The 26,652-nt window shown below is 40.0% G+C and overlaps 1 long non-coding RNA gene and 1 other non-coding gene across 7 annotated transcripts; one reads left to right on the top strand and one right to left on the bottom strand.

The window, feature by feature from the left end:
* Positions 1-4,682: 4,682 nt before the first annotated feature.
* Positions 4,683-4,754, bottom strand: TRNAE-UUC (transfer RNA glutamic acid (anticodon UUC)). The gene has a single exon. It is a non-coding gene; the product is annotated as a tRNA-Glu (tRNA).
* A 114-nt stretch (positions 4,755-4,868) lies between these two features.
* On the top strand, positions 4,869-24,511 carry LOC101420894 (uncharacterized). Of its 6 annotated transcripts, none has more exons than XR_011648502.1 (8): positions 4,869-5,671; positions 11,570-11,718; positions 12,961-14,532; positions 15,370-15,467; positions 16,933-17,153; positions 17,464-17,501; positions 22,719-22,789; positions 23,532-24,511. It is a non-coding gene; the product is annotated as an uncharacterized lncRNA (long non-coding RNA). The 6 variants fall into 6 exon arrangements; XR_011648501.1 differs by having other exon boundaries at positions 11,570-11,679; positions 23,532-23,619; XR_011648503.1 differs by lacking the exon at positions 22,719-22,789 and having other exon boundaries at positions 11,570-11,679.
* Positions 24,512-26,652: the final 2,141 nt, after the last annotated feature.

The raw sequence follows: 26,652 nt of genomic DNA, 5'->3' as shown, positions 1-26,652 counted from the left end.
GGAGGTGGGTCTCCTGGTTACGATTGTGTGAAAGTAGAAGTCTAGGCTTCTCCCTTGGATTTTGCTGATAGGGTAGAGGTGGGGCTACATTTTTGCCCTAGTGTTAGGCTGTGGTAGGACAGGAGGTAGGTGAGAGTGCTTCGTTGTTTGAGGAAGATTGCATCTTGCTACCCTGAAGGATTATATCGTGGTACAGAAGTGAAATATAAGTAAGTCGGGAATTAATGCTAAGTAGCAAAATGAGTGGACGGCACCTGGTCATCTTCTTGTTTGCTCTCATCTTTGTTTACGTCCTTCTTCTTCTTTTTGAGGGGGGGTGGGACTCAGAAGACTTTATTTCCCAGCCTATTTCCAATTGGTAACTAGTTAGCTTCTGCTCATGGAGGTACTGTTGGGAGACTGGAATGTGACAAAAAAGCAGAAGTCATTACTTATGCTTCTGATGATGTCTTTGGTACTAATGGGCATCGCCTGATCATTGGCAGCAACTTTAAACTCCAGTGGCATCGGTGGTTCTGACAATGGCTGCTCTCAGCTATGAGCCACTAATGGTGGCACTGTGGGACAGCCATGGCTCCAGCAGCATTAGAAGTTTCAGCAGGCATGGTCGGTTTGACAGTGATGTCACTCCAATAGCAACAACAGTGGCTAGTAATGATCATGCAGAGTGGGCTCCTGCCTTCGGTAACATCACCCTGTCCTTTTTTGTTCTTTTAGCCCTAAGTAAGTAGTGACATCCTGTGATTACTCTATCTGAATAACTTGACTTTCATATCCTTTTGCTTCTCTAGCTCTTTTAAAAATTTTGCAACCAATCCCCTCTATTAAATTTCCAGTTTGAAAGAGCTCTTTTCTTGATACAAGGGTTATTTTGTAGTTATCATCCACCATTATGCTCTCAGCCTTACTGACTTTACTCCCTGTGTCAGGAAAAGTTCTTGGGAAAATCATCTTTCAGCTGGGATCTGAAGAATGCGTTAGCAAGGCAAGGGGATGTGTAAATGTGCTAAATCATGAGGTAGAAGGGCTTGAAAAGAGTATGCAAAGGCTCACAGTGACAAGGAATGGCAAGGAATAATAAATGAGGGTTTCTAATATGTCTTCTGAAAAGACCTGGGGAGAAAGCTACATGAAATGAGACAAGGGCTGGGGTGAGGTCCTGGAAGACCTCCAGGTCCTGGGAAGGAGTATGGCTGGTAGGACTATCATGATCAGAATTACGTTTTCTAAACAACCACTTTAGGTGCGGTCTGAGTACAGAGGAGGGAAAAGCAGGTCTGGAGACAGGACAGACCCTTCAGAGGTTGTTGAGGTAGGTCCCGCCGAAGTCAAGAGCTGCACGGAGTTGTTCGGGGGACTGGGAATGGAAAGAAGGCACCCAGTCTGCGAGATACTTATAGAGGACACTTTTGAGAAATAAATCTTAAAATAAATGGTCATATGCCACAAAACGGACAGTGTCTGATTAAATAATTCGCAAAACACAAATAAATGATGCTTATGGCTAAATCTTATGTTGGCCTCCAATACAAACTGAGAACACAGAGTTAAAATTGAATCAAGGAATGGAAATAACTGGCTCTCCCTGAATAGTTCGGTTTCCTTATCCATACAATCTTTTCTCTGTATGTAAATCTTGTTGGTTTAAGAATAGTATGGATTCCTTGGATGCTTTCTCAGTTGGAAATATGCCCAAATCAAGCTGAAGGCATTGGCCACTGAAGCACCTCAAAGATGGTGGCAAGATTTGACCAATCCGAGTAACTAGGACAAGGATGGAATCTGGCAGAGGAGAGGACCTTGCCTGTTCTGGACACGCTTTAGCCGCTAATCATCCAGGTTTATAGTTATGAGTATTAGAGTAACAGTTAAGCCTGAGCATAGAGAGAAATATTTTAATCCCATTCAGGAAAATGCTTAGAAGCTGAGAGGGTTTCAAAGGCCCTTCCCGCTTCTGAAGCTTTGAGTTTGTCAGGAGAGCTGGCCCCAATATGTGTGATTCTGTCCCAAGCTTGGTTCTGGGCCTTAGTTTCATGTCTTATTCTGTGGACGTTGACCAGGTGAATGGATCCCTGTGCAAACCTCTGTTAAAAGCAGATTTCTACTGGGCCCATGCCCATCCTGCACTGGAGGCACAAGCTGCCTCAGGAGCTATTTCAAGGCTGGAATTGAAAACTCCAGTTCCCCAAAATGGAGGAGGAAGAGACGGTTGGGCACCAACTTCAGCTACTGAGGAGTAAATTTGGTGGGCTAAAGTATAATCCTGAGAACAGCTAAAGTTTGAGCCTGTCCAGGTTAGAAAAAGGCTGGGAGCCGCCATCTTAACTCCGTACCTGGCACGAGGGGAAGCGGGGCAGACTAAGGATCCCAGTGCTGGTGGGGACCGGCTTCTTTCATCCAGGTCAGATTGCAGCTCTAGCCTAGGCCCCATTGGCACCTCCAGCAGGGAGGAAGCTGCAGGGACCTGTGCCAGCCTCTGCAGGAAAAATTACTGGCTAAGCTACAGAGGCTGGTGATTGTCCTACTCTGGTGGCACAAGTTGTCCCAGGAGGTATTCTGTGACAGGAATTGGAAGCTCCATTTCCCAGAAACAGGGGAGGAGGAGATGGTTGGCTGTCGATTTCAGCTAATGATTGGTAGACTTGAATGGCTAAGGAATAACCCTGGGAACAGGTGGGGTGTCAGTTTTTCCAAGTTGGAAAGAGACCGGTGGTCACCACTTTGCCTCCATCCCCAGCCTGAGGAGAAGCCCGGCTGACTGAAAATTACAGTGATGGTAGAAACCGGTTTCTTTCACCCAGATGGGCCTGCAACCCTAGCTATAGTGGTAAAAACAGCATGGTACTGGCAAAAAGACAGGCACATAGACAAATGGAACCAAATTGACGTTTCAGAAACAGACCCTCACAGGTACGGTCAAGTGATTTTTGACTAGCCTGTCAAACCCACACAGCTAGGGCAGAACAGTCCATTCAACAAATGGTGCTGAAAGAACTGGTATCCATAGCTGATAGAAGGAAAGAGGACCCCTGTCTCACACCTTATCCAAAAATTAACTCAAAATGGATCAAAAAACATCAAAATAAAAGCAAGAACCGTAAAGCTTCTAGAAGAAATTGTAGGAAAATAGCTTTAAGTCCTGGTGGTAGGTGGTGGATTCTTAAAGGAGGTAAGAGGAGGACTGAGATGGACTACTGATGTTTAATGTATGTAGCAGTTTTAATTAGCTCTATTGTAAAAGTGTGGAAAGTATAGAGTGGATGGTAAAACCTAGTAACAGCTAGTTTATAAATGGGGATGTGGCTGAAAATGTTAGTCTAGGTATATAAATGCCAATTGACAGAAAACTAGAGAATAATCTAGGAACTGAATAACAGTAAACCAAGAGGTGGATGAGAATTGTAGTTAAGGGTACAGATGCGAGAGTGTCCTTTGTGAGCTAGAGCAAATTTATATCTCTATTGCAGGGTGGTGGGAATGTGGAGAAGCATGGGAAAGATAAAACTGAAGTGACCTATGGACTGTGGTTAGTAGTAATAATATAATATTCTTGCATCTATGCCAGGATGTACTGTGTTGATAATGGGGTATTAATGGAAAATGTGTGCCAAATACACTATGGATGTGGTAACATTCAGATGATACTATATTATTTGTAACAAATGTTCCAGCACAGTGAGGTGTGTTAATAGAGGCATGTTGTTTGGGAATTTTGCACATGTGCATGATTGTTTTATAAGTTTGCAACTTATAAACTTCTGTCATAAAAAATATTTTAAAAAAAATAGGGTGGATTGGGGGAAAATACACAAATATAAGATAAAGACTATAATTAGTAGTAAGATTTTGACAATCATCTTCCATAATTTATAACAAACATCTCAACAACAATGCAAGGTGCTGGTGGAGTGTTGATGTATGGGACCCCTGTATGATGTTATGCATGTTTGCTTTGTAAGTTCACAACTTTGATTAGGCATTTATTGTTTATGTATGTTCATATATAAATGATATAAAGATAATAATAATAATAGGGTGGGTTGGGGGAAAATACTTTGGTTAGTAGTAATATTTTAAGAAAGTTCTATAATCATTAGTTAAAAATGTTTAACAACAATACAAGGTATTGGTAGTAGGGTGAAGTATGAGAGTTCTATATAATGTTATATATGTTTGTTTTGTAAGTTCACAACTATTACTATACACTTATTGTTTATGCATGTTTATATATGAGTGATAAGCTTCAATAAAATTTTAAAAATTACAAAGGCAGTTCAACAACAACAACAACAACAACAACAACAACAACAACAAAGCAGATTTCTATTGGAAACCCACTACCATCCTCAGGGCCCAGAGCAGACCCTCTTGTGGGCTCCTCATGCCCCTTCTCTATCCTGGCCACCATCTGGGTACTGCAGACCAGAAACTCTCAGTGAGGGGACAGAGAGCAGCAAATTGGCCAAGAGCATAAGAATTCCTTTGTTCAGAACTTGGCTATTAAATATTATTTCTAGTGAAATGTCGAGGACCCTGAGTAAAACAGACACGTTTTTTGGGGTTGCGTATTAGAACGTTATCTTAAAGTCATATCTCTCCTAAGGTGTTGTGGCTTTTAACATGCCCACAAGGCAAACTCAGGTGGTGGCTTTTTCCCTACCTTCTCCTTAAAAGGTTTTGTTTTCCCACACCGGGAGTCGAACCCGGGCCGCCTGGGTGAAAACCAGGAATCCTAACCGCTAGACCATGTGGGAAACGACGAGCGAGTGTTTGAGTCTGAACCAATTGAAGCCTGTGCGTCTTCCGCCGTCCGCGCCCCGCCCCACCTGGACTCGCGCAAGCTGTCTGCGCCTGCGCGGGCCTTCGGCGCACTCTCGCCGTCAGCGCTCGGTTGTTTGCCGCCCGTCCCTCACGTCTCGCCCGGAATCTCCGCGGACGCCTTCGCACCCCGCCCGCGGAGTCCCGGGGAGCCCCGGCGCCCCCCTCGCATCCGCCCCGGGAGCCGCGGGACCCCCTGAGTCTGTTCCGAGGGCCCCGGGTGCGTGTTCCGAGGGCCCCGGGCGGGCCTGGGAGCCCTGCAGGCCTCCGCGGGGCTGCCCTTGGCCCCGCTCCGCGGGGAGGCGCCGGGCTCTTAGCTCGGGACGGCGTTCGTGAGTGTCGGCCCACCCGCACTTCCTCATCGACTAATTTCAGCTTCGCCGACCAGGGCGAATGGCGGAATCCTCGAGTAGACCGTAGGAGATCTTTTGGGGGCAAAAGGTCTTTGAAGACCGGCCTTAAAACTGTGGTCAGGAAAAGCCTCACGGCATTGAAAACAAACACCCCCAGACTGTGAAGGGAACCGTCCCCGCATTGCGTTACGTTAGGACCTGTTCACGGCAGAAGCAAACCGTAAGTCAGACAGTATGCAAATAAGTGAGAACCGCAACTGGGAGAGGACTAGTTAAGCGTCCATTTTAAAAAGCCATTGATAAATGTGGATAAGACGCCGGGGGACTCCCAGGCTTCCGCCGAGAGCGCCCGGACCCGAGTTGGAGGAGGAGCGGAGAAGCCCCCGGGACGGGACGGCAGGGCCGCGGGGCCCCCGGCGGCCGCCCTCGTGGTCTGGCCCTGCTGTGTGCCAGGCCCATGGCACGCACCGTCTCTTTCAAGGCTTTAACGACTCTTTGAGGTAGGTACTAGATAACCCGCATTTTATAGATGAAAAAAGTAAGAAAAAAACCAAACGAGTGGCATCTTATCCAGATAAGACGTTATATATTGGTTATAAGACAAACACTGCAATATGAAAACGAAAACTTGGTGTGAACAGGACGTTCATTGGAGAGGAACCTCATGACGAAAAAAAAAAAAGTGAAAAAGTTCTCAACATCAGTTTCCAGCTGGCATTTGCCCAAAAGCAAAAGTGTGCAAATGTCAAGGGTTGGTAAGTGTGTGGAGAAAAGGAAGCTCTCAGAAACATGTACAACTTGATTGAGGCAAATTGTCAGAATTTCATAAATATGCTTAAGACCAAGCAATCCCATTAAACATTTTTTTTAGAACCAGTATCTTTCTGGAACTCTCTTGCACGGACAGAACATGAAGAAACACTGCTACGAAAGTAATAAAACACCACAGGACCGAATAACGCTAGTGCCTTGGAGGGGGCAGGATTAACCTAAGTAAACCTCAAAGAAGGGTCCTTGTGTAATCACTTTCAATTTCAAACCTGTGTGTGATGAAAAGAAAAAAAAAATCCTTATAAATTCTGAACATCTGTGGAATGAACGGACAAGCCAGAGACTGTAAGAAAATGTTTGAAATATGTTTAGATATTAATAGGGGATTAAGAAGAGAGGAGTTCTGATTGTTCGGTACAGGTAGAAAAAAAGCCTGACCTTGCTTGTGGCAACACACTTTTAAAACAATGCCAGAATATCCAGTGCTAAGGAAGAAGTGAAAAGACAAACTCAGAGGATGGGAATATGTAAATACGGTTAAAAGGGAAAAAATGTAGGTTGTATATATGTTACTAGAATAAAAATGAAAAGGCTCTAGGAGTGAACATCACAGTGAACCCTGTTGTAAAGACGTACTATAGTTAGTATGATTATAATTAATGAATTGTAACAAATTGTAACATTAATGCATGGTGTTAATGGTAGAGTGGTATATAGGAACTATTTTCTGCATGATTTTTCTATAAACGTACTACTTCTCTAAAACAACAAACAATGCTACATGTGAGCCTCAAGGTCTCTTCATGCTGTACTGTGGCTTGTACACCAGGAGAACCTTAAGGGCTATGAGTACAGACTCAAGTCACTACATTTCTGACAAATGGATAGAGAGGGCTTTCCCGTGCCATGCTGTGCCCTCATCGCTGGGAAGCAGCTACCTAGCCAGGCTTTTTCCCAGGGCCTTCCATCTCAGTGGAGCCATGAAAGTGAGAAGGATGAGAGTTGATTCCTATCCGGCTGCTTAAGAAGCCCTCTCTGTTCACCCATTCCTAAAGGCGAGGATTCAGAGGCCCTGGAAAAGGACCAGAGGCACAAGATAGAAAGAGACTGCGTCAACGGCTAGCTCGTACATTGGGCTGTTACAGCTAGACATAAAGTCTTACTGCAGTGAGTCCCTGGTGCTGGGGCTTCTTTTAGTTCTACCCTTAGTAATCCAGTAGGTTCCTGCAGTAAGGGCAGGTGTTGTGGGGAAGGATATTCTAGTAGGTGAATGCCTCACCAGTGGGCAGTGGTTTTTTTCTTTTGGGGGAGGGTTGAGTTGGTGGAAATTGAAGTATTAGTACAATGGGAGGGCTTGAATATTTTGCTTTAATTTACAGACCAGTACCTCAGGGTTGAATTTATCCCCAGTCTTCAGTTTGAAAGTATTAATTCAAGTGATTAAGAAGAACATAGGAATTACTGTTCCACATTTCTGTCTTTAATTGGATACTTAATATTAGTTAAATAGTTTAGAATTTAGACTTAAGGAACTTTTAGATTTAATAGATAAACTTCAGTGTTTTCAAGACAAACACCTCGAAAATGTCCAGGAGAGTAAAATCATTTGTCCAGAATTAGTTGTGCACAACTAATAGATTTAATGAAATACTTTTAGAAGACCATCTTTTATTGACCCCATAATAAGGATAATATTGGATTTGCTGAAATGAATGGAAAGCTAAGTAGTTTTTTCATAAAGGAATGGAAAACTCCAATGATAACTTACCTTCTGAATAAAATGTTATTCAACTCCAATGTCTTTCTCTAAATTGTGATTTGCTTGGCACCTGTAATAATATAAGTGGTAATCCATTGTTTATTAACTTGGATAATCCAAAGATTTAAAGAGATAGAATAATATCTGTAGTGTGTGTGTCTAAACTTCTCCTGCCTTTTCTTTTATTTGAGAAGTTGTAGATTTGGAGAAAAATCATGGAGGAAGTGCAGGTTTCCCATATACTCCCTTACTCACATAATTTTCTTTATTATTAACATTTTTGCATTGGTGAGGGTACCATTGTTACAATTGATGAAAACAGTATTATAGTTCTTCTATTAACTACAGTCCATAGTTTACATTAGGCCTTACTGTGCTGTATAGGTCTATGATTTTTTAAAACATTTTATTTTAATAACATATATACAACCTTAAATGTGCCATTTTAACCACATTCAAATATGAGACTTAATGCTGTTAACTACTTTTATGATGCTCTACTACCATCACCACCATCCATTACCAAAACTTTTTTATCTCCTGCTTTTTTCAGATATCCTTGGAAAAAATTCTAAAGTTTACTAGATGATTATTTTTGGAAAAACGACTGAGCCTTTGAATATGAATTTCCCCTTTATAATAATATATGGTTCATTGAATCACTGGGAAGGCAAGTTCTTAGCATCGTGCCTGAAATGAACGTGGCACCTGCTAAGTTGTCAGTGTCCACTGTCACCCGCAGACGGCAAGGGCAGGCGGCTTCGGTTTGGCTACCTCCACTTGACTGGTCTGTCGATTCTCATTACTCAGCCAGCCCTGACTTTCTTGAAGAAGGTATTATCCCAGGCAAGCTAAAGTGACTTGCTTAAGTTTACACATACAGTATTCGAAGATTCCACACGCTCTCTCTGTCCCTCTGTTTGCATTTGGCTGTGTACTTTCTCTTCTGCTTTCTTTCCTTGGCTGGGATCAGACAGTGCCTCTTTTCTTTGTTATTCATTTGAGAACTGCTTAAGGCCTTGTGGTTTTCACCCTCTTGTCACATGTGTATTTTCAAAAACCTTAAATAGAATGCATGCTACTTGGATAAGCACCATGCCTGAACATTTTTCTGCCTTGTCCATGCCAAGCACTGAGCTCAGTACATAAAAGATGTGCAGCAAATTTGTTTGGTTTATTTTCTTTTCAGTGATAATAAGATTATGCCAGTAATTTTTTTGGCAAGTCCAACTTTCTCAACTCATGTTTCAAAAAATATATATATATCTAGTTGGGAAGGAACATAGTAACTACCCTTCATCTTGCTCTAAAAACAAGCAAACAATGCAAAATTGGCATGGCTTCCAGAGAACATCTTTGGTCATTCTCCAAGCCAAGCCAGACTTCCATTTAAGAAGTAAGTGCTCATTATATTAGGTTAACCACATGAAATTGTCTATATTCAACTGGTTTTAACTTACCAGAAAGGAAATTTCATATGTTTTGACCTAATTCCTCCTCCCTTAAACTGTGAGCTTCCATATTTATCTGTATCATGAAAAGGAAAAACTTAAGGGAAACCAGGCAATTCCATTAAAATCTGGGTTTTTCAACAGCAGGGGGAGAAGCAGCAGCAGCAGCAGGAGGATGAGGGGGCGGGGGAGGGGGAGGGGGAGAGGAGAAGGGCAGGAGCTGGTAAGGGGCCAGCCAGCCCTGAGCATTCCTGCACCTGCGCAGAACTGCACAGAAGATCACGTTTTAATGGTCCACTTTATAAACGTGATGGTAAAACATTAACAGCCAAAGGGAAGTTTGGTGACCCTCTGCTGGATGTGGTGGTCGAGAATAGTCTAGATGATGATTGCATTGCAAGGGAGCTTGGCCTCTACTTGTCACCTCACCTTTGTAGAGCAGCTATTTGAGACGTTACAAGAAATCACTGACAGCTATGGCACACTCCATCAGGCCTATGAACTAAGATGGATAACTAACCCATTGATATGGGCAAGAACGCCACGTTTTTATGAAAATTTATCTATTTTTGTAATTATTTTCATTCTTGAGGTAATTAGGTGAGAATGTGGATGAATTTTTTTTTATTATTATTATACCTAGCTTTACTATTTCGATTCACCTCATCTGAGTACTGAATTCCGTAATTCTGTCTGAAAGTATGCAATATTTATTTTGGTTAAATTATAAAAATGTTAACCAAATATTAGAAAACAGTTACTATCATAAAACCTTATATATTTTACCTTACATTTGTTTAGTGATGTTAGCAAGATCTTTTCATATAAATCAATGTCTGTTTACCTATAAGGTAGATTATAGAGCTCTTGTCCCTGTTTGATCTGGATGAAGGCAGCTATCTAAAATGGCTTATCTAGGGCCATAAAAGTAAATAGAAGAGCTGCTACTAGAACGTGTCTCGTTATTACAGATTAAATGTTCAGGCTGAAACTGGAAATATTACAAGCATCTTACTCTTAGCAGTAACTAAATATGAATGTATATGGACAAAATATTTAACTGTTCAGGGAATAATTCCAAAGACAGTTATTAACCTTATAAAGAAATATTTCAAAATGTGATTTATTGAGAAATACAAGTCTGAACATAGACATTATAACATGGTAAAAGAAGTTTGATCTCTGTTCTGACGAAACTGGAGGAATAAAGTAAATGTCAAATAAAGAGGAGGAGAAAGAGGGTGAATATGCTTATTTCTAGGATACAGATACTTTGCTTTTTAAAATGGCAATGCAAGGGTGAAAGTCTAGTGGGTTATGTTTATTCTAGGAAGCCTGTAGGGTACAGAAAATAGCAGTTCTTTGTTTAAAAAGTCTGTCATGGGTTTGTAAGAGCAGGCCAAGATGTGATTTACAACTTCAGCTTTATTTAAACTGCTGAGGACATCACAATTCACTTTTGATAATGTCATAAATTCTAACATTGCTATCAAATTAGAAAATCCTCTATTGAGATTCTTATACTATGAACTGTAAGATTTCAGGGCATTTCGAATACCCCCAGAATTGATGACACTATTCCCCTGTTGGTGGTTGGTGTTTCATTTCGGTGACACAAATGAATTCGTGTTATTTAGTCCTCTTTGTTAATTGGACTAGCAAATAATCACTTCATTTTGAAATTTATATCTTCTTCCTAATGAATTATTGCTTTCACATGATTTGTATGCCATTTCAGATGATATATGAAAAAAAGATGTGTCAAATACCTCATGAGGTGATCCGTCATGTTAGACTATATAACACACATGGCTTCACATACAGACAAGTATTCACCTCTGGGATATGGCTACAAGTTTGTGCCTTACAATCACAGGAATTCTGACCATCTCTATTCCAGATGATTCTTAGCCATAAAAGAATTTAGCAATATTTGGATATGTTGCACTATCAAATTTATTCCTAAATGAAGAACTGTGATAATCAAATCCTCCTCTTCTAATTTTAATGTCTGGTAATTGGAAGGATTTTCCACAGACTTCCGGGTCCACACATGTCAAAGCTGTTTCTCTTCCACTGCAAGCATCTTGCAGTGCTCAGGCCGTCAGAAAGGGTCTTCCTAAAATATCCTTAGCTCTTCGTAGCTCAATGCTGGGTGATTCAGCAAGGCTCACAGTAAGAGTATTCTCGAAAGCAATTTCTACCTAGTATTGTTGGTAGTACCTATACATAAACATGACTGTGAATCAGTAAAATATTAATGCTAAACCAAAACTAAATGTTTTGGACTTGCCCTTAGCCAGACCCTGAATTCTCACAGCTGTTCCAATTCCACCCAACCTGAGAAGAAATATGAAGGAGAAGAAATTGGAGTGGACAGACACATTTAACTGATTATTTATATTTCCATATTCCAGGGATCATCCCCAGGAACTTGAAAATTGCTGGTGCAAATAAGGGTCCCTGAAACTTGAGTCTCATTCAGTTCATGGAAAATTCACCTTTGGCTGAAGGATAAGAACTCAAGGTCTCAGCATCTTTCTTTCTTCTGTTCCCTTTGATCACAGTGAGTGCTTTAGTTCAGGCCTTCACTGAGTCACTCCCGAGCCATTAGAAATGTCTCCTGTTTGGTCTCTTTATACCGTAGCTTTGTCCCCAATCTAATATGATTATGTTAGCCCACTGTTTAAAACCTTTCAATGGTTTTCAATCCTATAAATTTAAGCCCAAATTCCTTAGCGATTCAGGAAGGTCATTATCATTTGATTCCACCCCACATATACAACCTCGTTTCTCTACGCTTTTGAGTCTCTGTAGTTCTTCGCCAGATGCCGTACTACTTGTGAACACCTGTCCTCTGTATGTCTGGTTTATTTCTGCCTGCAAGGCCCTCTGCCCCTGACTTCATTCCCCTCCCCAGCCCTACCTAAGGAATGTCTACCTATCTGTCAAGCTTGTACGTCCCTTCGTTTTGGAAATCTGCCCCATAGTGTTCCCCATCCCTATCCTAATTTGAATTTTCCTTCCTTCGTGACACCACTGGACCTTGCACATACCTCTGAAATTCACTTCCCACCCTCTGTCTTAACTAGTTAGTTCTCTACTTCGTAATTTCATCAGAATTATACAGACAAAAACACAGTGCCAAACATCTTGGCTAAAACGAATGACTGCTACTTCTTTATCAATTACAATAATCTTTACCCTTGCTCTAGTCATCTGCCCTCCCCACAGAAATGACTACTTGAGATACACAATTAAAGAATTGCCTCCACTTTCTGACAGCATCCAAAATAGAGCAAACTCCTGCTTCCTTTGACCTTCTGTCCATTCACCCAACCAAAGCCCCAAGTTTTACAAACTTGCTTCTAACACTTCCTTCTGAGATGCCCTGTGGTTTCCAGAGGTATGTGCTGTGAGTAATAAACCCAACTTGTTCAAGGTGTGCTCCTGGTGGTCTTTGACTGAAATGCATGGACCAATTAGAGGGTCCCCTGAGAGTCCACTGAGATCCTCACTGCCTGGCCTGGGACCCTCAACTCAGTAATGGCGCACACATCAGAGGCCCCCTGCGTCTTTGTCTGCTCAAGGTGTCCCCTGACTTGGCTGGGAGATAAGTTCATGCTGAATTGAATACCAGTATTTTGTTAAAGTATTTCAACATTGGGTGTATTTTACTTTCCTAGGAATTAGATCCTTTGGGGTTTTTTGAACAGATTTGCATTGTTTTTGTTTTTGTTTTTTTGTAAAATTATTTTCTAGCATCTAGCACTTGCATGTCTAATACCTTGTCTCTCCGCTTGTGTAGTGTTTCAAAAGTTGTCATCTACAAAAAGGAAAGTCTATAAGAAGATAATGGACCTACCTCAATCTCATCAAGTCAATTTCAGGGACTGAGAAATTGAGATTTTTTTTTTCAGACTTTTTTCTTTTGGACCAACTTTGCCCTGGGTCATTATTTCAAACCCTTTAAAGACTTATTCCTCAGTTTTATTTTTGCATTCCTGAGAACTTTTTTTATTTAATTATTTCTCCCAGCAATTAGGAGATTTTGTCTGGACCCTGATCAGTGATGACTGGCCTTTGCCAAGCTCCAGAAACATAAAATTACGTTTCCGATATTGCCATCCTTACGATATGTTGCAGTTCTTTTGTGGGTCTTTTCAGTATAAACTGCACCTCCTCCAGGCTGAATGCTTGCTTTCTTTGTTTTATCACTGTAACTCTAGCCCTACTGCATACCTTTCTAACTGACACAATTTCACCAAAACAGTTTGAAACTTCAGTGGTCACTTTAGGGAACTTTCAAATGGGCAAAATTGTTCGTTTGAGCAGTGCTGTTAAACCAAAAGGAAACAAAATTTCTACTGTCTAGTTGTCCACCTTCTTTAATTGGTATGAAGAGGTTTCTGTAAGCAATTCAAACTCAAAAATTTCCTCCTTAAAATATTCTTTAGCTAAAGCTAATGGAAAAGGTGTTGCACTGTCTCTCTAATTAGCACCTTTAAGCAATAGTCAGTTACTGTTGACATGTCCACTTTATTGTTGATGGTTTGAAGTCAGAAATTACAGATATGCACATACATAAAAACTAGTTTGCAAATCAACACATTGCATGAGCTCCAATACTTGCTGCAGAGATTTTGCAGAGATTGTAGATAAATAGAAACGAAAATGCCATCATGAGGAAAGTGTCTTATTTGTTTAAAAGATCATTTTGTTTACTGTGGGTAGCACCTCCTGCTTCATGTTCATTCTCTGGGATTAATAAATGTGGGCTTTTGGATCAGATGGTTTGACAAAATTCTCAAGGACCCATATTATACCAAAACCAGCTGTATGGCATCCTTTTTTGTGCATGTATATATCAACATCTCCTTTTACACATTTAAACTATTTTTTGGCAGTTTGAGATTATTTATGAACACCAAAAAAAAAAAAAAAGGATTATGTTTGCAAATTGGTTTGTTGCTCTGGGTGTGATCCCTTTTGATTGTATTAGATTCAGCTGAAATGTCTTTGATTAAATTATGTTAAGATTAGGGCTTTGATTTGACCCTGTCAGTAGGGTGTAACTCAGGGTTGATTCCCTGCCCCCTTGGTAGGCTGTATAAATGGACTCTCAAAACCAAAGAAGATACACAGAAGGAGACACAGAAGAGTAGAGAACTTGGTCATTTCAGTCGTGCCATGTGACAGAAAGGAGAAAGCTCAAACAGCTAATGCCCTTGGAAGAGAGATGAAGTTTATGCCAGCCTGTAGCTGAGAGGAAGGCTGAACCCTAGCAGAGATCGGCAACCATCTTGCTTCAACATATGACAACTGACTTTGGTGAAAAAGTACCTCTTATGGTACCTTGAAGTGGACTTTTTAGGGCCTTGTAAGTTTTTACCCCAAATAAAAACCCTTTATAAAAGTCAATAGATTTCTTGTACTTTGCATCAGCACACCTTTGGTTGACTACTGCAACTTTCTTCCCTGTCCTTACGGAAAGTATATAATTAGATGTGTGTCTGAAGATTGCCCCTTCTCATTTTTCTGCTCCATTCCTTCTCCCTTTCTTGGGAAATCTTAAAGATTACCTGATGAAAAAAATCATTCAGATGATATGCACACACACTAGGAATATTTAGTTTAGATAAACAAATGTATCTGAAAGAGAAAGGACAAAGTTATCGAACTATATTTCTGTCTGTGGATGCAGAAAAGTATAATTACATAATAGCCTCTGTTACTATAGTTACAAGATAATAAGAAAAAAGATTCAAATTCAAGATAAAAGAAAACTTTGACATGATTCAGAGTCTTTTACAATTAGTTTACCATAGAAAACAGTGCAATAGTTTAGATTCAAGATCAGGTTTGTATTTCCTTTGACTCAAACTTCTTACATTTTCTACATTGGCTTAATGAGTTATTTCCATAAGTTGTTTATAAAAATATATATGTATAATTGTATTCAATTGAATAAAATTATAATGTAAATACCATTTTTACATTCATAAACTTTTTTAGAATAGTTTTATATGTACAGAAAAGTTGCAAAGATAGAACATAGCATTCTCATAAAACTGGTTTCCCCTGTTGTTAATATCTTACATTAGAATGGTATTTTTGTCACAATTAATGAACCCATATTGATACTTTATTATTAACTAAAATCCACACTTTGTTCAGATTCCTTTGGTTTTCATCTGATGTCCCTTTTCTGTTCCAGGGTACCACACTATGTTTAGTCATCATGTCCCCTTTGGCTCCTCTCGGCTGCAACAGATTCTTGGACTCTTGTCTTCGATGACCTGACAGCTTTGAGGAGTACTGGTCAATTATTTTGTTGAATGTCCCTCAATTAGAATTTGTATGATGTTTTTCTCATGATTGGACTGGACTTAATGTTTTTTTGAGAGGAAAGTCATGGGGTAGAGTGCTATTATCATAACATCAAGAATACACATGGTCCACGTGACGTATCACTGTCGATGTGGACCTCGGTCACGTGGCTGAGGCCGTGCTTGTTAGGTGTCTCCACTAGGAGCTCCTCTTTTCCCCCCTTTATATATGGTAATCCTTGGAAGGAGGGCATTAGGCACAGCCCACATGTAAGGCATGGGGAGTCACATCCCCTTCCTGGAGTGCCCATGATCTCCGGTAAATTACTTGAAATTCTTCTGCAAAGGAAATTTGTCTATTCTTCCACATCTATCTATTTATTAAATCATTTATTATGTTGGCTTTATGTGTGTTTGGCTAGCACACGTCTTTACTTTCTGGCACAACGAGCTGCTCCAGGCTCATCCAGTATATTTCCTGCCCCAACCCTGGAATTAACCATTTCTCCAACGAGCCCTGGTTCCCTTTATTGAAGAATGGTATAGAAATCAAGATGTGGGTGCTTGATAGCTCATTGCTACTGGGGTACCATTGCTTCCAGGCCCTCTCAACTGAAAGAGCAAGAAATCTGTGTGTGAATACGTACTATGTACTATATGTGTGCCTGTATTTGTAGAAACCACTGCCTCTATAAATATTTCTGTAAATAGTTACCTGTGCATATATATTTTTAAATTAAAGTTAATAGATAACATAGAATGTTACATTAAAAAAACATAAGAGGTTCTATCTGTGCATATATTAAGCTAATCATGAATACATACTGATGCTTCCAGCTCTAATGCATTACCTATGAATCATTCTAGCCTTCTCTTGCTTGTCTGTAAACTCCCACTCCAACAGTGAGGAACTAGCCTCCCACCAGCCACCATCCATTTACTAAATTGCTCAGTTCAGTGTACATGTATAGTACGTTTAGATGTTTAACCTCTGTCCCCATGGGGAGCAGCATTGCCATCTAGGGTACAGTTTTATGCACAGTTCCTTTTGCCGCTTATTTCTAAAGTTACTTAGGTCAGCACCTTTTCACTCCAGCCCCAATGATTTTGTCACAGTCTGCATTGCATCCTGGGATCCTCTGACCTCTTAAACGATTTTTAAAATTTGCATATATTAAGTTTCATTCTTGGTGCTGTAAGATACCATTATAGTATCGTACAGAATAGTTTCATCACTCTAAAATATCACCTGACCTTCAGCACTCCTGTCTGCCTAAACCATTGACAACCACTGTTTGTTTCCTGGATAGCTTTGGTTTTTCCAGAATATCATATGAGTGGAATCACAGTATGTGGTCTTTTCAGACTGACTTCTTGTACTTAGCAATATGCATTTTAAGGTTCACATGTTTAAGTGTGTGGATGACACATTCCTTTTCATTGCTCAACAGGGGCATTGTATTCCATCCTCAGTAGAAACCCTAGGCGAGCAAGTGCTGGATGATGTGCTGAGACTGTGGTGAGCTTTGTAGGAGGTTGCCAAATCGTCCTCCAAGTGGTGTACCATTCTGCATTCCCACAAGCAAGGAATGAGTGTTCCTGTTGCTCCAAGTCCTTGCCAGCAATTGATTTTCTCCAGGACCAGCCAAACCTGATGATCAAATGACACATGGTAAAATTTTTGATAACTTGTAATTATAAAGGTACCTTACTGTCAGCCTCATCACCTATCATCTTAGCATGCAGAAATAGTCAACTCAACCAAATTGTCACAATTTCTTAGGTTATTTTCAGTTTTTGTTTTCAAATCTCAAAGCATGCTGAGATAACCAACATACTTCCTAAACCTTTGACCTCATTTCGTATGAACTCCTAGAATTAGGATTATCACGTAAAAATTTAATAGCCCTTTAAATATATTTCGATGCATGCATCTGAATCGCTTTTCCACAAAATTGCTGACATTTTATTCCCACTGGCAGGGACTGAGAATTCTCATCTTTACACTGCTCTGAGTAAGGTCAGTATTTTTTTTTTCTTTGCTCTTAGCCCAACATGATATCCCCTATTACTTTTCACATATTTAATTTAGTAGCAAGTTTGAAGAACCCCTATTATGCTTGAAATTAGTTTCCCATAATAGATTTTGTAAAATATTTGTGGCCTTAGCAACAGTTCACTATCGTCTGAGTCACAACCACAACCTCCTTCTCTGTCTTGGAAACATGTCCTTAATCACAAAGCCAGAGCAAGAGACCGTATGGAGCCAAGGGCCATTGCTCTGATGTCAGGCCAAGCCAAAGGAAGACCACAGCCTCTCCACGGACCAAACCAAGGTGGTGGCAAGGCATGATGACGCTGGCTCTCTCGGCCTCTGTCCTCATCTGCGAAAGGCGAAGCACATGCTTCACAGTGCATTTGTCAGAACAGCATGAGATAAGACGTAGGACAGGGTTCCTCCTGTGAACAGGCAATTTATTGCTTATAAAGGACAGGTTCCATGGAGGAGATGGGACTGGCCTTAAGAGAAATATTGGTGTAGGAGTTGATTGGCATAGAAAACTTTTGTTTCTTTGTTTAAGGGCCAATTTTGGGGCAGGTAGTTTCCCTCCTTCTGCCTCAAGAAAGTAATAATAGTTCACAGCCTGTTTACTGTCAGGCCACAAGAGAGGAAGTACACACACCCAGTTTTTGGTTTACCACTTCTCAACAAATCTAAGTGACCCAGCAGTTGCTTGCATACAAAATCATGAGCAGCCCAAGAAGAATAACAAGTAGACATCAATGAAGCAGAACTGGTAAAAAAACTGGTGGACAACTTAAAAAAATAATGACTCCAGAGGGAATTCAAACAGAGCACAAAGATAACTTTCACAAATTTAAATTTTTGAGACAAACTGGAAAAGTATTTCACAACTCAGTGCAAACATGCCAAAGGAATGGAAATAATTAAAGATATTTGATCCTGAAAGTTGTTTCAGGAAATGTAGCAAGCAATTAATTAAGCAGCCCAAAGAGATTTAAAAAACAGCTCAAAGAGAGATATAATTAAATAATAAAGGACAGTTTTTCTAAGATGAATAAAGTCTTGGGTCTACAGATTGAAAAGGCTCACTGGGGAGCAAAATAGATTAATTAAAAAATAATAAAATGATGCTTAGACACATCCTTTAGAAATTCTGACATTCCAAGTATACAGAGAAAATTATTTAAGCTTCCAAACTGAAACAAACAAACAAAAAAACAGAATACTTAGAACTGAAATGAGAAGAGCATTACCTTTCTTTTTCTTTGGATACAGACCTCAGAGACAGTGAAATAACATCTAAAAATTGTGAGAGGAAGGGATTGTGATTAAAGAATATATTCTCAGCTAAAATATCATGTTATGATATTTTATTCATTTTTATGGCTAATGAAAATATATTTTGGATATACATTGATTGAGAATATATAACCTGACTATTGTAACTGAATAAAATACTTGTGAAAGTTTCAAAAAATGATGGTACTTGAATCAGAAGAAAAATCCCAAGACAGATGAGGATATTGCTTATCCCTGAATCTTGCAATATCTAAAATATAAATAAATAAATACATTGTGATGGGGGAACTTATGCCATATGTGTTAATTAAAGATTATTGAAACAGAGGAGAAATAATGTGAGGGAAAACCTATGGAAATACTTAAAGACATATCTAAAGAAAATGTTCCATGAAGAAAAACAAATCTGAATCTACAAATTTATTACCCATGAAAAATTGACATTGAACATTATACACAAAATATATCCTAACAAAATTACTGAACTTTAAAATACAAAGTATAAATTATTGTCACATTTACTGAAAAAGAACAAATTCACCACTGTCTTCAGGCCTTAGACTTACATTAAAAGATAGTAGAATAGTATTTTTTAAGTTCTTATGGAAATAAAGTGTGGCCAATATTTTATTCCAAGACAAGCAGTCTTTCCATTTTAAAGGCAGAAGAATAAAAATTTTAAAATCTGCTAGACTTTAGAATCTAGCTCCTTTGAGCTGTTCCTGAAGAAACTGCTGAAGACCAGTTTCAGCTATCCAAGAGGTAAATGGATAAACTAAGGAAAAGTAACAGTCTATTGTCATTGAATCCATTTAATGAAATAAGACTAAAACTAATATGGGAATTATGATTAGAGGATATGATGAAAAAGTTGCAGCCCTTAACCCACCTAATCAAAGCCCTTAAGGAGTAGGAGAATGTGGAAAAAGATGATTTATGTATTCCAATTTTTTAAAGCTGACATCAAGATAAACTCATTAAACCTGAATTTAAGGTAGTAGAGGGAGCAGTGCTTTAAATTTAAAAAATAAACACTAAAAATAATAGTTTTCTAAAATACGGTGGTAGAAGAAAGGGTACAGAGGTAATATATATTGTCTAAAGGAACAGAAGACGAAGTTTTTTAAAGTAATGTTAAAGCCATAAAGTTAATAGTTGAAATAAAAATTAAATAAAATCATTTGGATTGGCAAAAGAGATGCTAAGATAAAAGCAAGCAAAGCAAACAACATATGTGAAAGATATAAGCACAAAAGAAATTATAATAGCAGAATGCTCTAAGAGAAATTCTACCAAATTTTTTCAAGAATAGGTAACACTAAGTCTATATAAACTTCATAGAGTAGAAAAAAATCAGGAAAACTTCCAAATTATTTTTTAACAATTCATGTAACATAGAACAACAATAAAAAGAACAAAACCAGAAAACTATAAATTGACCTGGCAATATATATTGATGCAAAATCTTAAATAAAACATGAATAAAATATTCCATCAGACAATATCAAAAGAATTGACCAATTTCTTGCTTATTAGAAAAATTCACGTATAGTTCGATACTGGGAAATAATATAATTTTCTGAATATAATACAGTTTTATTAATATGATTGATATATTTATATATAAAAATTAAAATGTAACCATTTTTCTAGATGCTGAAAAGGTAATTTTTGAAAAACTTGGCAGGTATTTTTTTATCATACCCTTAATAAATAACAACTGGATGCTTTCTGTGACAGCTTTTAATGCATCCCAGGAAAGATCCCCTGTTCTTGGAGGTAATCCATGCCTGAGGGTGCGGGACCCTTGGTTCAGCTGAAGTCGGTTCAGGGCTTGGATGGAATTGCCCTGTGAGGAGTGACCCAGGGTGGGTCTGGGTCCTCTTGCTGGATCCTTTATCAGCGAAGAAACACGCACAAGCACAGCGAGAGGGAGCGGCCGTTCTACCCTGCCAGGTGGGAGGACTCCAGGGTCCTCTGCAGCCGCAGAAAGAGAAGCCCGGAGAGCGGAGAGAGGGGCCAGGACGGAGTCAGCTGAGCAGCGGACGGGAAGCAAGGGGCCCGAGAGGCTGGGCGCGCAGAGCAGCTGGAGGCTAGCGGAGGAGGAGCGGCGCCGTCGGGCCCTGCCCTGCGCCCGATCGTCTGCGGCTGCGGTGCTGCGAGACAGCCTCAGTGACGAGCCCTTGAGCCGGCCGTTCTCACAGCCTCAGAACGGCAAGCTTTTACCCTAATAAATCCTGTTATAAAAGCCAACCCAGGGGCGGGGGAGCGGCTGTGGCTCGAGGGGCTGAGCGCCTGCTTCCCACATGGGAGGTCTGGGGAGAGTTGGAGGGTTGGATCTTGGTGCCTCCTAAAAAGATAAAAACAAACAAGCAAAACAAGTGAGGAAAAACAACTCAGGGAAGCCCATGTGGCTCCGTGGTTGAGCGCTGGCTTCCCACATAGGAGGTCCTGGGTTCATTCTCTGGCCCTGGGACCCAAACATAAATAAATAAATGAAAGCCAGCCCATTTCTGGCATATCACATTGGCAGCCTTTAGCAAACTAAAACACTTCCTTAACATGATAAAATATCACGTATGTATCTATGTGTGTATAATCTCGAATTAAAGGGCAGTTCATGTTTAATGAAAAACCACAAGAGACTTCATTAAAATTATGTGAAAGCAAGGATGCACAACATTATTTAACATTGTTACAGAGTTACTAGCAAAGGCAGAAAGCCAAAAAATATATAAATATGGAAAAGGGGAGATAAAGTGATCATTATCTGTAGGTGATATATTTATATTTTTGTAAAATCCAAGAAAATCAATGGGAGAAAATGGAAGTAGCTGATTAAGTACAGTATTAATGTACAGAAATTAACTTCATGTATACAAGCTATAACTAGATAAATGACTGAATGGCAGAAAAGATATTTTTAGGAATAACAGTAAATAAATACTTAGGAATAAACCTAGTAAAAAATATGCAAACTTGTCATGAAGAAACATTTAGAATCCTGCTGAGGAAGGTGAAAGATGACATGACCAAGTGAAAGTCCTGCCATCTTCTAGGGAGAGAAGAATTGGCATCACAATGCTGGCTGCTGCTGTACTAACGTACACATTTGATATCACTGCAGTAAAATACCAACGGAACATGTACAGGAGAACTAGGCAAGCTGATTATAAAGTTTACATTCAAAAAACAAATGGGAATTGCTGACAAAACAATAAACAAGAGTGATAGAGAAGGAGAAACTCTACCAGGAGTTAAAACATGTTTTAAGATTTCATAATTTTAAAAGAGTGATGCCTGCTTATGAGTAGAAAGAGATAAATGGAAACTAGAAAGCACTGACAGAGACCTTTTAAGCTCATGCAACCAAATTGGAATTAAAATCAATAAGGAATAGATTTCATAAATGGTATTTGGGAGACTGCATATCCAAATAAATTCATATCCCTCCCCACATTTTACCAAGGTAAGTTCTAGCTAGAGCAAATATTTAAATATAAAACAAAGAGTAACACTACAATAAAATATGAGATCATCAGGAGTAGAAATGCCCTTTTAAGTATGATATAAAAATACCATAGCTATAGAACAGTACATTTGAAAAGAGTCAATGAAACAAAATTTTTAAAAAAGCGATGTTATGTATCATAAATACATAAACAAATTAAGAAGAGAAATAATAAACTGGCAAAGTTATATACATTTTGTGTTACAGAAAAATACATATCTTCTTAACCTTTATAGAACTCCTACAAAAAAAGAACATCTTTAACAAACGCAGAAAAGGGAAATAACAAACACGGAAAAACAGACCAGGACTAACATTTTACAAAAAGGAAATAAAAATTGCTCTTGCATATATGCTTGCATTGGTCAGCTGAAACCACACCACCATTTTTACCTCATCAGCTGTCAGAGATGAAGCTGGTTGACAGCACGCCCTGCTGGCAGGGGTTCGGGGAGACGTGCATACATTGCAGGTGAGAGCACAATTTGGCAGTAACTATTAAAATTTTAAAAGCCTTTGTCTCAGCAATTCCACTGCTAGCAATATAGACTATAGAAATAAGCACATGTACAAATTCATTGCAGCTTTGTTTGCAGTATCAAGAGATTGGGGAAATAATTAAATGAGTGTGCAACTACTAAAAAGAACGAGGCAGTAGTACACAAACTGATATGAAATGAACTCCAAGGTTTATTGTTTAGTGGGAAAAGGCTAGGTGCAGAACAGATTTACTGCATGTCAGCATCCACTGAAAGAGCAGGGAGAGATGAATGTGCTTGTGAAGCCTCCACTTTTTCCAGAAATATATATAAGCAGCTAGTGTCATTGAGCAGTCAGGAAGGGAAATTAGGGGCATGGGACAAGGATGGGTGAGTCACATCCTTTCCTTTTGCATTAGTGTCAGTGGCTGCCATAACAAACGGCAACAAACTTGGTGGCCTAAAACAAAAATTTATTCCCTTGTAGTTCTTAAGGCCTAAAGTCCAAACCAAGGTGCCAGTAGGGCCATGTTCTGGAAGCATCCTCCCCTGCCTCCTCCAGCTTCTGGTGGCCCTGACCAAGGCGGATCTTGACTTGTGGCTGCGTCAGTCCCATCTCTGCCTCCGTGGTCACTTGCCACCTGCTCTGTGTTCTGTGTCTTCTCTTTTAATTTCCTTTTTTCACCTCTGGCCATTAGCAAGTTCTGAATAGTGATTGTCTCTTCTATTTCTAAGGCACTCAACAAACCTCAAAAACTGCTTTCCCACATATCCTTTGTCTTAGGTGCACTAGCTATGTGACCTTGTCTTCTCTTAAAGCCACTGGATTTGAGTCCACCCTAAATCCAGGATGATTTCATCTTGAAATACTGTAGCAGTTTGGCATTATTTATGAATTCCAAAAATAGATATTGGATGATGTTTGTAAACTGGTTTGTTCTTCTGGGCATATTAGATTGTATTGGATTCAAAGGTTTCACTTTTATGTGATTAAATTTTGATTAAGGCTTTGATTGGGCCACATCAGTAGGCTGCCCCCTTGGTGGGTGGGGGCTCACAGAGAAAACCACATGGCAGCGCAGACAGTGGAGTTGTGATGCTAGAGTTTTAATGCTGGAGCCCTGAGAAGAGCACATAGGAATAGGGATGGCTCTATAGAGGAGAGGTCCCAGGAAGAGAGAGAGCCTGAACGTCTACAGCTGACCCTGTGGAGAGAAGAGTGCAGCTGAGCCAGAGAGAAATGAGCCCCAGGAGAGAGAGAAGACTTATCCCAGCCTGCGGCTGGTATTGGAAGAAGCTGGGGCCATGGAGCCTGAAGAGGAAGAAGAAGGCTGAGATCTTGCAGACATCGGCAGCCATCTTGCTCCAACACGTGGCAACAGACTTTGGTGAGGGAAGTGACTTACACTTTATGGCCTGGTAACTGTAAGCTTCTACCACAAATAAATACCCTTTATAAAGGCCAAAAGATTTCTGGTACTTTACATCAGCACCCCTTTGGCTGACCAATACATATCCTTAACTAGATACATCTGCAAAGATCCTATCTCCAAATAAGATCAAGTACTGAGCTTCCAGGTGGACAAGAACTTTTTGGGGGCTTGGGGCACCACTCAACCCACTGTACCTTTGTGAACCCTTTTGGATCTTCTGAAATTTGTTCTATGTGGATTTATTACCTACTCAAAATAAATAAGATAATTAAAAACTCTCAACCACACGTTTCCTTTAATATAAGTGACTATATGATAGCATTAATTTACACACATATGTACATTCATATTTTTATAAGATATAATGAAAATAGTTTTAGAAGGGGACTCAAGAGGCTAAAATTTATTATCTGGTGATGGGCCTATAGATAAGAAGCAGGAAGAAAATGGAAAGGCTGTGACTATTTTTTTCTCTGTAGGTCTTCATGATAGTTCACTGGAGATAATGAACATGTTTTATCCAGTAATCTTGGGGAAAGAAGTTTTAAAGAAGATTACATTTTAAATGAAATTTATTTTAGTCCTATGGTAAAAATATATATCCTTAAAACTTAGAAAAAAACCTCTTAAATTGAATTCAAGAATGACAATGAGAAGATTGGCACTGCATTTCTTAATCCTTAAAACTTGGTATCTGTTATTTGGGGAGTAGCAGCATAATATATTGCTGGATTTCCTCTAGGTTTTGGCTTTGTTACAAAAAAAGAATTTTTAAGTACGTGCCAGTTCAGTTAGGCCTGTAATTTATTAAGAAAATGAGAGAAAAGGGAGAAAGTAACAGATTATGGGTCCCAGGTAGAGAGAGGAAAAGGGCTAAAAAGGGGGTAAAAAGAGCTGATTTACAAACTACAAATCCCCATTACAGATTACAAATCCCTAGGTCTATTTGCATGCTAATCTGGGAATGGAGAGAAAGAGCAGATACAGGAAGAAGGGTCAGTTTAACTTCTGCGCTTGCTTTTTAAACCATTAATTACCCCACCATTAATGTTTGGGGGAGGAATCCCAGCTGTTTGCTGTTTTGATTGGTTACTCCACCCATCGGTTCTCCAGGGAACCCAAAGGCAAGGCCCTTTAAGAATATCAGGGGCTCTTCCTTGATAGGGGATGAAATCCTCTTCTGAATGGGGCCTCTCAGGAGGTTCTTCCAGCAGCCATCTTGAACCGCCTTTCCTTCAGCCAGGGTTCCCATGGCCACGTATTTTAAGGCCATTTTTTCTGTCAGGTCCCAGATTCGTCTCTCTATTCCCTAACTAGCTTGCTTCCGCACGGAGGTGACTTTCTAATCTTACGTCCTAAATTAAATCCATTTGCTCCGCACGACCAAAAGACCATGTCTCTGAGCTACTGAACAAGGAGAAGCTGCACTGCCTGAGTGAAAGAGAGAAAAGACAGGAGGTGGGTGTTCTGAGAGGGTGGGCCGAGTAGGATCTGCTACCTGTTCAGGGGACCCCTGAGGAGCTGCCATGGCATAAGAGCAGATGGAGCACGGGCAGCTGTGGGGAAGGCCATGGGGGTCTCAGTCCCTGGGGTATTTGGATCCCCCATAATGCTGCCTGCTCTGGGGGAGAATCACAAGTTTTAGGTGAAAGTCCTAAAACCAATGGTTATTGTCAAGAAAAAAAAAATTTCTTCATGGCAAATAACTCTCAAAATGCCCTAAGTGGATTTGGAGTTGATGTTTCTGTATTTATATATAAATATATAGATAGGGAAGCAGCTGTGGCTCAATCAGATGAGCTCTGATCTACCATATGGGAGGCCCTGGGTTTGCGTCCTGGGGCCTCCTTGTGAAGGCAGGCTCGCCCGCACAACACGGAGTGCCGACTCAGCAAGGTGATGCAACAAAAAGAAGGGAGACAAGCGAGAACACACAAGAGCCTGCAGAGAATGGACAGAGAGAGCAGACAGCAAGCCAGCCACAAGGTATGGGGGATAAAATATATATATATATCTGTGTGTGTGTATATATGTATCTGTGTGTGTATATATATATTTATATTATAATATAATTATAATTATAATATAATATATTATATTTATCCTTCCCTTCTCTCCACCCCAGGTCTTAAGAGATTTCCACTTATTACAGATCAATATTAAACAGGAAGCTGGAGGGTCCTAGCCCTGTGTGTGCCTCATGGGGCTGTCTGCTCCGGGGAGTGGGCTGAGGGTGCCCTGGGCAAGGGAGGCTGGCAAAGGCCCCTGTTTTAGGAGGTTGTGCCTGGACTGAGCAGAGAACTTTGTCCTATCCATAGACAGAAGTAAACATGCTTACTAAAGGTCCAAGAGTAGCAACTGAGACAGCTTTGACTCCTCCTTCTGGAATTTAGTGTGTATTGGGAGCTCCCACACAGCCCGTG

This window comes from Dasypus novemcinctus, chromosome 3 (assembly GCF_030445035.2).
Source record: "Dasypus novemcinctus isolate mDasNov1 chromosome 3, mDasNov1.1.hap2, whole genome shotgun sequence".
NCBI classification, from domain to species: Eukaryota; Metazoa; Chordata; class Mammalia; order Cingulata; family Dasypodidae; genus Dasypus; species Dasypus novemcinctus.
Note: the sequence above shows the minus strand (reverse complement) of the source record. Positions and strands in the feature narration are given on the sequence as shown.